The sequence below is a fragment of the Gallus gallus genome, chromosome 2 (genome assembly GCF_016699485.2).
Source record: "Gallus gallus isolate bGalGal1 chromosome 2, bGalGal1.mat.broiler.GRCg7b, whole genome shotgun sequence".
NCBI lineage: Eukaryota > Metazoa > Chordata > Aves > Galliformes > Phasianidae > Gallus > Gallus gallus.
Window position 1 is genome coordinate 93,571,072 of NC_052533.1, and position 13,090 is coordinate 93,584,161.

Sequence of the window (13,090 nt, forward strand, 5' to 3'; positions counted from 1 at the left end):
TATAAATCTAGGTGATCTTATGTAAGAAAAAATGACCTAAAATCCTCAGGCTGGATCAATCAGAATCTTCCTTGTTTCTTAGGGGGTGGGGCATCTGACTCTAAACGACCCATATATTCTGTACTCTAGAGTTGATTTCTCTACTGAAGTCATGAGAAAAATTGCAGAAATATGCATGGAGGAAGCTTCTGTCATAGTACATGTACAAAAGTGATTTCAAATCAATATGACACCTTGTTATTGCAGCGACTGACAATTCACAAAAATGCTTTAGATAGGTGAAATTTTCAGTGTCCTATCCATGGCCTCCTAAGCAAAGTTATAGAGACAAATTTTAAAGAGTTTTTTACATCAGTTAAATTGCATTTGACAATTTGTCTAAGGTCATTTCTGTGAAATGAAATATATTCCTTTACTGTACTCCTGTCCCTCTCTCACTTCAGCCATGACTGTTCAGATGTTCTTTACAAGAAGACTCCATTATTCACAATAGTACTTTTCTTTTTGTTCTCCGTTGCAACATGAAATTACCATTTTTAACTCAACTGCAACATTGAGTAGTTGTCAATGTCAAACATTGTCCTTTAATAACTAGAACTATTCAAACTTAATTAGAAAATAAATGATAATAAGTAACTGAAAGAAGTGTTCGTTTAATCAGCATTTCACTGAGGTTTGAAAAGCCACAGACTTTATGGTAAAAGGACAAAAATGCTTTTATATTCAGAAATGTAAATGCACGTTCAATCAAGCTACAAACTTCTCAACAAGTGTTAGGAATAAAGAGAAACATTCAGCTAATTCATGTTCAGACATCGGGAAGTCTATTTAGCAAACTTGTGTGCAAAATGCTTACTGTCTTGAATAAGTCTGACTGTCTAAACTTTCTCAAACCTTACACACACTGGTGTTATAATGTTGTGTTCAGTCAACCTCCTGCTTCCTCATCAGTATAGCACTACTGCAGAAACACAGAGCCAAAAAATAAAGACATACACAGTGCATTTTGCTGAACAGCTCTAAAAAGGACATTTAAAGTGAGATATTCAATGAGCGGCCACAAATTCTGAATTTTTTAAACCAACTTTTATCAAGTTTCTGCACTTAAAAATAAAGACCTTTGTGTTCTCTTACTTAGCATGGCTTGTACTCTCCCTGTCCCCTCAACTTAACATGAGACTCCCTCTGGGGAAATTTTAATCTAATATTGATGATTACTACTGAAAAGCCAGACAGAGAAGAAGTGACAGAACAAAATGCAACAAAGAGTCAAGTAAGACCATGCAGCTTGAAATAAAGATGACAGTCATCATTTATAGAGATTAGAATTACACAGCAGCAAATCAACCCAGGTGTCTTCCTGGATGCCATTATGGCCCTTTTTGGGTTGCCTCTGTGTGACTGGGTTCCTAGAAAATTGAACATAGAAACCAGTTACCAGAAAACAAGTGGACAGAGGGAGGAAATGCTTCTCAACTGTAACAGTGCTGAGAGAGTAGCATGTGAAATTTTCACATAAGACTGCCAAGCTCTGGAGATCAATCGTCCCATTGAGACTGCCGGAGATGATAGATATGCAATACCAAGCATGTGACAGAAAGACAAGGCCGGGGACACACACAAACATCAACACCTGGGTGAACAATTCAGATCCCATCCTAGAAGACTGCTATATGCAGACCAAAACTACAGCACCATATACAGACCCGAGGAGAGGAGGAGCCCCCAAAACTCCTCCTGTCCACAAACCAAGAAGCTCACAGCATGCCAGGGAAGCCCTCTGCTTCTGGCTATCCAGTCACACTAGCTCTGCATCACTACTGTGCGAAGTAACTACAAGCAGGCACCAAGTACTCTCTGTAAAAGAATGAATAAGTGTGCTGTATGAATTGTTCTCTGCTATCGACAATAATGGCTTGCTTTTATAAATAATAACTTAAAGGAAAAAAAAAGTGTTCTAAGCAATACTGGTGGTGATTTATGCATCCCCTCAATTTCTCCTGTTATTAGGGAAAAAGGAATTAACAACACTTAAAAACAAGCAGTTTTATTGTTTAGAAATGAAACAAAAAGAAGCACAATCTTAAACAGCTATGGTTTTCTAGGTCTCCAGTGGAGAAGATACTAGTAAAGAACAAAGCTTAAACAGGGAGCTGGCATTCCTTGAACCCCAAGGAAAATAGTCATATTGCCAAATGAAGTTTCCTAGCTGCCACTAAGGCTTGGGAAGTCCAGTGTTATGTGACCTTGGACAGAACTAAATATTTGAATACACGAGCCTAGGTAGTCATAATAGAAGAGGGTGAAGATCAGAGGTAAAACAAAAGGATTAAATGGTGGCAGAAGTTCCTTCTGTGGGGCAAATAAAAGCAGAATAGTAATTTTCAGAGTTTAGAACACTTGAATTGAAACAAGCTGCTGACTTGACAGCACTGACAGCAGATGCTTAAGCCAGAAAAGATTCAGAGAATTTGAGAGTAAAACACGAAGTGTAGCTGCTCATTTTCCATTATTCATCGCAGATGTCTGTTGAATTGCCTTAGTTTAGGTAGTTAAGAGCACACCAAAACATCAAACTAAAGCATGAAACCATCTTCCCTATTACTTTTGTCTTGTGTCTATCTTGGCCACATATGATTAGCATCATTGAACTGGAAGATCCTAGGCTTGCTTTACATTCTTTGAAAACAAGAACTGACATCACACGTTTAGCTATGTTTTCAAATGCGACTGGTCAAGTATCTGAAATTTCACAGTTCAATTATTTCCAGTCACAACAATAAAATTATTAACACTGTAGCTACAAGAAAATAAACACCACATATAGCCAAAGACTTCAAATGTAAACCACTATGCTGCAACATTTGTGCAGCAAATCTATTATCACATTTGTATGTTACATTAATATCAAAGATTTCTTCTTTAAAGAAAACTAAGTCATATAGTGATACGAAGTTACAACACATTCTTTAAAAATGACCAACCAAAATACAAAGTCAAGTTTGTTAGCAGCAGCCAGTCTATTCCACTTTTCATTAGCTAACATCACAGTAGACGTATATGATAGAAATGAACATGAGTTGTCATTGTTTCCGTTTGCCCTTAGCAAATGTCAGGAACAAATAATAGAGAACATACTAGATAACCGCTCAAAGGAAGTATTTTAGAAGAAACTGAGGAATAGATATTTCCATGCATCTATTTCTGTTAACTTTTTTTTCTTCCTGAATACATTTATTTATGTTCAGATTATATTATTTACCTAATTACTTTTTAAAGAAGGAAATTATTTTTAGTCAAATATATTTCACTGTGAACGTATTCAAAATCAGTATGATCTGACCTAGTTACAATAGTTAATCACATATGAATGCAATAGTTACATGCAATACCTAAATATCTACATTAGACACATTATCCATGCTCTATCTTCCAATTTACATTAAAGAAAAAAAAAAAACCTATGAAGAGCCTCCTCCATCTGCAAACACCTCAACTACCTATTCAAATTACCCCAAGCGTCCTCAATCAAATGTAGTCACCATGACAACAATACGCTAGTAGTTTGGTAGAGCCATCTATTGATTAAAGAAAGGAATTATAGCATATTAATTCATTTTTTATTTCAGAGTAGGAAAAAATACTTTTATAAGGGGTATATCATTACTGGAAAAAAGTAATTATTTTGCAATTTGTTAATCCTGATAAACCGAACAGCAGTTCTGCACAGTTTCAGTTTAATAACAGATAGTTATACTTTGATTCTTTTACAACTTCAGATTCATTTATTTAGACAAAGTGAACTTCTCAGCCATGTTCTTAAGGTTACCACATCACAAAGCTTCTGGTAATGCTCTTTCTAAAAAAGAATAGAACAGAAAGCAGTAAATACCATGCATTATTCCACAATGTTTAATACATATTAGAATACAAATGTTTGATTTGCTAGTAAGAAAAAAAAAGGAATTAATATGTCACTTTTTCTTGGATAGGCTATTTCTGTATGGTAGTACAATGGCAGGTATTTTTACTACCATACCTAAAGTAATATATACTTATGTGAAAATAAAAACAATGCTTTATGCTTCTGAAGTGTTATTCTCAACTTACAGAATTTTAATTCTATATCACTGCTTAAAATACAAGTGGAAGAAGTTGTCAAAAGAGAAGAATTGGAATAGAAGAATAAATAAACTTAACAATTATTTATAGCATAGTCACTGTAGATGTAATTCACTGTATGAAGTTCACATAGTAAGATGTGATATTAAAATTACTGGTAGAATATTAAATTTAAAATATAAGCATACGGTGAGTATGCACATCCAGATCAAATAGTTAGGACAGCACATATCAGAGTTAATATTTCTGCAGTGGTGTTACCCAGATCAAGAAGTTTGTTTTCCAATTTTTAAGACCTTTTTTTTCCTCCTCTTCACAATTCAATGAATTGAAAGGAAAAGGCTGCAGGAAGTTCATAATTTTGCTGCCACTGCTATTTGACTAACAACCGTTTTCTATGCTAATAGAGCACATGCATTTTGATATTTGTTTCTCAGCAACAGGATTTTTTTTTTTTTTTAAACCCACAATGAGGCACACAAAGAGTTAGAGATCACAGATCTGTGGTGTTGCCATTGCAGTTTCAGAATGCCACTTGCATCTTCTGTAGAGCTTCTTGGAAGTATCATACTGTTTAAATTTTAATAAAATTCATGTACATTTATCTGCATCTGCGAGTAATAGAATAATAGGTGATAATAGGTCCTGAATTACACATGTTTAATGAAAAAACAACTATACATTCTGTGGATAACCACAAGAGTTTGCTGAATATTTTAGAAAGACGAAATCCATTCTTGTCAGCTGGACTAGTGAACTTCAGAGATTTTTAAAAGCACTGAGAGATTCAGCCACTCTTGACTTCAGTTTGGAGTGCATTTATCTGTGGAAAATAGTTTTGTTGATGACTATCTTATTTTGTTCTTTGTCAGTCTTTCAAGGCTGAACTACTCAGCATTATGGGCTACTGCAAAGAATACAATACACTGAAGAAATTCAAAACCCACCACTTGTGTATATTACAAGAAAATATAAAAAAGGACCAATTTTTATCTACATTCTTACCATCTTAGGCCCATACAGAGCTACAATTTACATAACGGACTATATTGTATGAATCAACATTTTTCAAAGCCTGCAAGCAGAGTTGGGCATAATTTCAATTTAAACCACAGAAAAAAATTAATATAATACTTGATCTTAGTTGTCTTATTATGTTTGATGAACATGCCTCATTTCTCATCTTCTGAGCATTTATAAATACTGTATTAAACCACTGCCATTCTGTTCTTCAGCTAACTAAATGTGTACAGAAGAACACATGTTGATTAATATACATCTTATGACCTGTGTAAGATGACGTACATGGCTTACACAGTCAAGATACAGCTGACTAAGAAAAGAAAATAGATCTTGACCACATGCAAATAAAAAAATCTCTTTGAATACAGGGCCATGTATTTTTCCAAAGATGAAGACAAAAAAAAACCAAAAAACCTCAAGTGGAATTCACACCAGCATCTCCTTTTCACCTATCTAGCACTTTACATTCCCTCTGTTCCAAGCTATGTATTCAATACAAGAAAACATTTCAAGGCACAAATAACAAACAAACAAAAACAAACAAACAAACAAAACACACCTCACAATTTCAGAGTATTATGCTAAGTACAAAACACATTTAGATTTATTTTTCTTTTTACCCTCTGGGTATTTTTATTAGCATTATATAACATTCAAACACAAATGATTTTAACATAGTTCAGGAATAGTGGGTTAGTAGCTTAGAAGTCTACTGCATTACACTGTGATAATACTACATTAAAAATAATCATGAGGATATCTCATTTCAAGGACTATTCTTTCAAACTTTTAATTCAAAAGTCTTCTATTTAGCAGACAGCTTTTGTCATATTTAGAAACCTGAATGAAACCACAGGTTAATAAAACAAATTTTGACATTAAGCCCAAATTAAATATCAGAAAGATGAAACTATTGATGTAGATTATCTTAACCAGACAGACACCACTGGAATTTCTCCTTTTACACACCCCAGATCCCAGATCTCCTGGCTCTATGCAAACCTAAGAGTTGCATCTGCCCTCCTTGAGAAGAAAAAAAATAATTTTGAAAAATCACATGAATCAGTGAAGCAAGCATTCAGCTAGCACTCCCACCACAGACTTATGTCAGTAATAGCTTTACAATGTCTAAGTCAGGAGTGTTTTCCTGCTCTCCTGCTCATTTTCAATAGCCTGAAACAGGAAATCTAACCATGCCACATGCCGCAATACTTCATCATCATTTGGTATTGCAGCAAAGTCTGCTGTTTGTCCTCACATTCTTGGTACAAGTGTGACTGTTTCTCTCTAGTTAACAAATTTTAGCTTGCATTAAACCTTATCAGTAAACATGGCAGTACTGCAAAATCAGCAATTAAGGCCCCAATAGCTTCAACCAATTAGGGCTGCTGTGTGCCAAGAGCTACAGCAGAGACAGATTGCATGTCGAGTTTATTAACTCATTCCTCTTGCAGAAGAACAGCTAAGTGCCTCTTTCCTGGCCCCATTAAAGTAGATGTAACTGTTTTACTGTGGCATATGCTTTTGCCTTAGAAAAGGAAAAAAAGCCCTCTCCAAGGCTGTGAATTTTTCGATTGGGAGCTTTTGTATTTACATAAGATAAGTGCATCCCACACATCACTATACCTGTTGCTGTACAAACAGTACTTCTTTTACTGCATTCAGTTTTCAAATATCTAACCCAAACTGTTTTTCCAAGTGTTTGTATCCTCATGCCCTACAGGTGTCCAACAAAATTACATGTGCCCCAATTCCAACAAAATCATGTAACACGAGTGCTCTGATAGTGACTTGATTATTCACCAAGTGAAAGAAGGGAACTATTATGATCAAACTTTTGGAAATATGTTTACACAGATACAAATAGGCAGAAATGGCTTGTAAACTTAGAGGGGGATGAATATTTCAGTGAAAAAAATAATATGAGGTTTTGTTTTTGTGGAGAGCTTTTGTGTTTCAGGAGCGTACGCTCCTCCAGGCAGGGACCACAACCACAACTTCATTTGGCATTTCCAGTCTCCTCAGCACACTGCTGCACTACAAATCACAAACAGTTCAGAACTGCGGTGTTCCAAAGAGCTGAATACCTTCAGCATTTTTACTGACTGCAGGCAGAGGCAGGCCTACAAGGAACTATATTATTTAAGTCAGATTTCTTTGCCACGATAATACACATTCAAGTCTAAGTGTTAGAAAATGTCATTCACTGCATCTGAGGATAACTAGAATGCAATATTTACAGCAATTCGTATAATAGAGGGAATTAAATGCAATCATTAATATTTCAGAATAATTCTGAAACAGAAGAAAGAAGAAACCAAGATGCATATGTAACAAAATTTATATTTCATGAACCTTAATTGCTGTAACTAGGGCACAGGGATTAACAGCCTATGCTTAAGGCATCTGGTCCAGAGAACAAAATATCACACAAGAATCTCAACTTCAGGTTTTGGAAGTTAAGTTTTTTAACGCTCCTGATTCTGATTTGAGTGGTATTCCCCAGGCGTTGGTATTGGGGCCCATCTTTTTTAATATGTTTACTGATTATTTGTATAAGGGAATTGAGTGCACCCTCAACAAGTTTGCAGACGACACCAATCTGGGGAGAAGTGTCAATCTGCCTGACAATAGGAAGGCCCTAAAGAGGGACCTGGACAGATTGGATTGATGGGTTGATGCAAATGGGATGAAGTTCAATAAAACGAAGTGCCAGGTTTTGCACTTTGTTCACGACAATCTCATGAAATGCTACAGGCAGAGTGGCTGGAAAGCTGCGTGGAAGAAAAAGATGTGGGTCGAAGCTCAGCTGAACATGAAGTTGTAGTATGCCCAGGTGTCCAAGAAGGTCAACAGCAGCTGGCTTTTATCAGAAATAGTGCAGTTAGCTGGACCAGGGAGATCATCCCCTGTACTCACTCAAGTACTGAGTTCAGTTTTGGGCCCCTCCCTACAAGAAAGCCATTAAAGTCCTGGAGCACGTCCAAAGAAGGGCAAAAAAGCTGATGAAGAGTCTGGAACACAAGTTTTATGAGGAGTGGCTGAGGAAACTGAGATTGTTCAGTCTGAAGAAGAAAAGGCTCAGAGGAGACTTCTTATCCCAGGTAATTAACAATAGGACAAGAAGGAATGGCCTCAAGTTGTGCCAAGAGAGGTTCAGATTGGATATTAGGAAAAAATTTCTTCCCAGAAAGAGTGGTGAGGCATTGGAAAAAGTTGCCCAAGGAAGATGTAGAGTCATCACCTCAGTAAGTGTTAAAGGAAAGGATGGATGTAGTACTTAGGGACATGGTTTAGTAAGCAATATTGGTAGTATGCAGACAGTTGGACTAGATGATCTTGGAGGTCTTTTCCAACTTCAACAATTCTATGAAAAAGATGAAAAGAAATCTGAACAATTCTTATTTAGTAACACTTCCTTAAGCATATTTATCTACCTATCTCAAAAGAGTATATAAAAAATGAGAAGCATTTTCAACTTAATTTTTAATGCCATTTTGGGAGGTTGATAGAACTCTACTTTATGAAACTGTTGAAACAAAGGACTGAATAAAACTTGACCAAAATTTTCACATCCATGGTAAGCTTTGTGGCTGATATGTACAATCTGCAAAACTTTCAGAGCCACTTGCACAGTCAAAGGCAAATTTGGCCCTTTTTCCACAAACACCTTTCCTCTGTATTTGTATACAATTTCACTGCAAGTCTGATGTACTGAGCAGACTCTACTGATAAACAAAAATTAAAGTACTGTTAGTAATCAAGTACTGCTTATTTAGCTTCTTCCATTTTCACTACCAGTTGTGATCATCTTAAGAGCTACGCAGGGAGCAGTTTTGCTTTGAAGTTAACTTTGGAGAGCTATAAAGAGTAGAAAAGAACATTTTCCTATTTCAAATCCTTTGTTTTAACTCAGTTTATCTATCGTACATTCAACTCAGCCATGAACATCAGGATGAGCACAGCTATGGGTTACCTCATGTCAATGCAAATCGATATCATTTACAACTTTTTTACATTCTCCTGGACTAAAACCCCTGACACATCCTGGGAGAGGCTATATTTCTTTGTATGCTTTTCTACTGACAAATAGATGTTTAGCCCATTAGTTAAAGTCTTTTTAATTAGCACAAGTAAATCAATTATGTATATTGAGAAGAGTGTTTGTTTAAATAAGAGCAGGTATTTACTCTTTAGTAATTTGCAGATTAAAGAAAAGTACAAGTTTTGCTATCAGGAAATCGATTATTTACCTACAGGCTGGTGTAGGAAACGTTTAGGGAGACAGAAGCAGGAAGGCAGGGTGAACGGAGAATAATTCTGAAGAACAGGCATCATCTCACTACAGTTTTAAACTAATTTTTTTTTTTTCAGATTGCAGGGGAGAAGATAGTCACCTGGAATATTTTTAGGAGATATATTAACATAAGCCTTAGAATACTATTATAGAGAAACAGCAGAAACAAGCAGGAAGGAGGAAGGATTGTTTCCTGACATCAGAAGTTCTAGAAAATACATTTCTAGAAAGATTTTGAAATATATCTAGCCTCTGGGTTCACTGAGGGCATAAATTTCATTTTGATAAGATTGTGTGAAAATAACATTTACAAAATATTTTGAAGTCTAGAAAATAGTCAATATGTACATATTCGTCTCCTGTCCAAAATAATCCCTTAGCAATACATCACCCAAACACTAAGTGAAAGCTGCTAGACTAACATTCATCCTCAAATAAGTGCAGCGCAAGTCTTACTACTATAAGTTTTCTTCTCACTGCCTGTACACCTCATCTAAGTACTCCAGTTTCTCATTTTGCGGCTTCAGCCTTGACAGTATCTCAGGCATCCAAATCCAATATGTTACCAATATTCTCCACTGGCAGTTGGTATAATTATCTATGTCTCTCTTTTACAATTTCTAGGTATTGTCTTCATCTCAAAGAAGTACTTGAAAATAATTTCCTCTAATGATCCTTCACAGACATTCAAGTCAATTCTTTCAGTAACCTAAATCTTCTAAAATATCAATGATCTAACAATATCTTGTTTGGCTTCTGAGTCTTGGGCAAGTCCTGTACCATGCAGTGTCTTTTATTACAAAAATTGAGTCTCTATGTATTACACTGTCTCCAAGAATTACAGAATCTTTAGATTCATTAGGAACTCTGAAAACAAAAACAATTCCATTCTTGATTTTCTGCATAGACAACAGAATAAACCAGTTAGTTTGCTTGGTATTGCTCTTTACTCCTTCTACTATATACTGATGTATTGAAAATCTACATATCTATCCATCTCACACCACTATCAGCAGTAGCTGCTATCAGAAATTCTGTTCCAATATGTGAAGTAAGATCTCAGCGTTTTGTAGATCTCACTTTCAATAATTCACACGAGCTAGCAAAGTTTTAGATGTAAATGGAGATTTACTGCTGATAAACATTTTTGCCTGTTGCACAGCTTTTAATGCAAAAATGTTAGATCTTACCGCTTGTCAGAAGCAATTAAATTTATACCTACACAGAATAGCAAGATTTAATAGAACAATTATATATGCCAGAAACAGTTGGTCTAGTTCAACTACATATTTGCATTACAGTAAAAAGCAGGGTTTCTTTTTTGCCTAATTTTAACATTTTCCTTCCTTTCACTCTACCTTGGGATGGGTCTACATCAGAATTTTCATTATTTAAAATAAATAAACAAGATTATTTAATTACTGGAAAAAAGTAATAAGATGAAGAGCTTGGGTTTCATTACACATATTACTACCTAAGTATGTTGACACAACTTGAGGGCATACTCAACCAATACACATCATGTTAGGGTAGGTAGCTGGTACATTTTAAACCTTCTCTTTGAGCTAAGACCTGGCTGAAGCGAACACAAATCCTACAGTGATTTCAAAAGTCTGCAGAAAGACTCTCTGGTTAAAAGCAAACCACTGCCCTGACAATATGGGCTGTTAAAATGCTTCTTTTGAAAGGGCTCACAATGGCATTATTACTCTGGACAAACAATAGTTTAGCTAACTTTTTTTTTTTTAATACCTTGTATATTTATTTTCACTAAACGATTTTGTAATTTTTTTTATTTATTTATTACACAAACTGCATAGACTGATTTCCTTAAGAGACAATGAATGAGTACTTTGACATAGGGAGCATGTATTTCTATGGTTCCATAGAGATGGGTCTGTGAGACTTCATACAGTTATATACCTATTCTGTTAACTTGTAGAGATAGCGAACTCCAACACATTTATGGGTGAATTATACAACTTAGTAATACTAAGTAGAAAGCTTCACATGAGCCTGGAGGGTAAAAGGATTTCAAATTGTTTTGTGGAAGAATATGCAACTCATAAGATCTGGAGATAAGAAAATCCCCATGTCTTTGATGGCTGACCACTTCACTAGCAACAACAACAACAAAAAGTTTCTTTAGGAGCACCACTAACTCCACTTTTTAATGAGATTGTTCCGTTTGTCAAACACTGCTCATTTATGCAAGTCTAAAACTAGACATTTACATCTGCAAATGCACATCGGTATCCCTAACAGTTATTAAATTGCCTCATGGACTAGATTCAGATTTCAGAATTGTTCTGACAGATAAGATATGAATAATTGTACCTTTCGCATTTTCAGTGATAACTACTTTTAAAAGTGAAATCATTCAAGACTTCAGATTTTGTGCTGAAACTGTGCATCAGATAAGGTGAGAGAGACAAAAGCCCCATCCAAGTTAATAGCTTCAGATCTCCCTGCTTTTCTGGCACTGACATCTACTTCTCAGATGAAAATTGACAAGCAATTATTCGTATCAGTAAAATCTGAAGAAGAAAAAAAAAATATTTACTTCATGTGTGTTGAAAACAACAAATCCTCTGTTATTTGAACAAATCCTGACTCTAAAAAAAGAAATGTTTTATAGAACTCAATGAAATATGTTTTCAAACTGAAAGTAATAGTCTTCATACAACATTAAAACAGACATTATCCCTGCTTGAGCAGACGACTAGACCAGACAGCCTCCAAAGGTCCTTTCCAACCTCAACCATTCTATCATTGTGACTCGAAAATAAATTCCAAATTATTCTGATGTTTTCGTTGCTGTGTAGTTTTCACATAAAATACATATAAAATATGTACACATATATATGCACTACATATAAAATAAGAGATCTACCAGAAGTTTATAGTTTAAACAGACAAAATTAAGAATGATGGAAGATTATACTACTTTTACATGTAGAAAACCGTAGGTAGATAGCACAGAAAGCCTGTTTCGCATTTAATCAAACAGTATTCTGCACTCGGATGGCAGTATCAGGAGCCTTAACTCAGCTTTAGATGTAATGTATGTGGTACACTCTGGGTTTAGTATAATTCAGAATAAGTCTGAAATGAAGCAAAGTGCTCAAGGTTACAAATTATATCCCTGAAAAAGACTAAAATTTAACTTTTCTCACATACAATTCAATGTGTAAGCACAAAGATTTCTGTTTTCTAGAAAGAGATTATTTAATCACAGTACAAAGAGCTCCAAAAACCCTAAGGTATTTAAGATACAAAGACAACAGAAAAAAATGCACTGTTTTACTACCCTTCTTGTTACAATTATGGAAAATTACTTTCTAGCTATATTGCTAGTATACATAAAGAACAACAGTATTCACGTATATATACAAAAAATGCTTTTCACCTGAAAGGCAAAAAGCAGCTCACCTAGAAAAAAATTCTTCTTGCATTTGTATCTCCATAACTCTTTGAGAGTAATAATACCAAGCATCAAATACCTGTTTGATACTCAGAAGTAAAGAAATTTATTCTCAGGTATGAAACTTAAGTCATCCCAGGTGCAGTCTCAATCTCCCTCAGACAATGAGTTAACTCCACGTAATTCAAAAGCAAGAATCACTAACATAAAAGTACACAATATGA

The 13,090-nt window shown here is 35.2% G+C and overlaps 1 protein-coding gene across 1 annotated transcript in view; it reads right to left on the minus strand.

Moving 5' to 3' along the window:
* DOK6 (docking protein 6) overlaps positions 1 to 13,090 on the minus strand; it is a 256,449-nt gene that overhangs the window by 234,459 nt on the left and 8,900 nt on the right. The window lies entirely within an intron of this gene.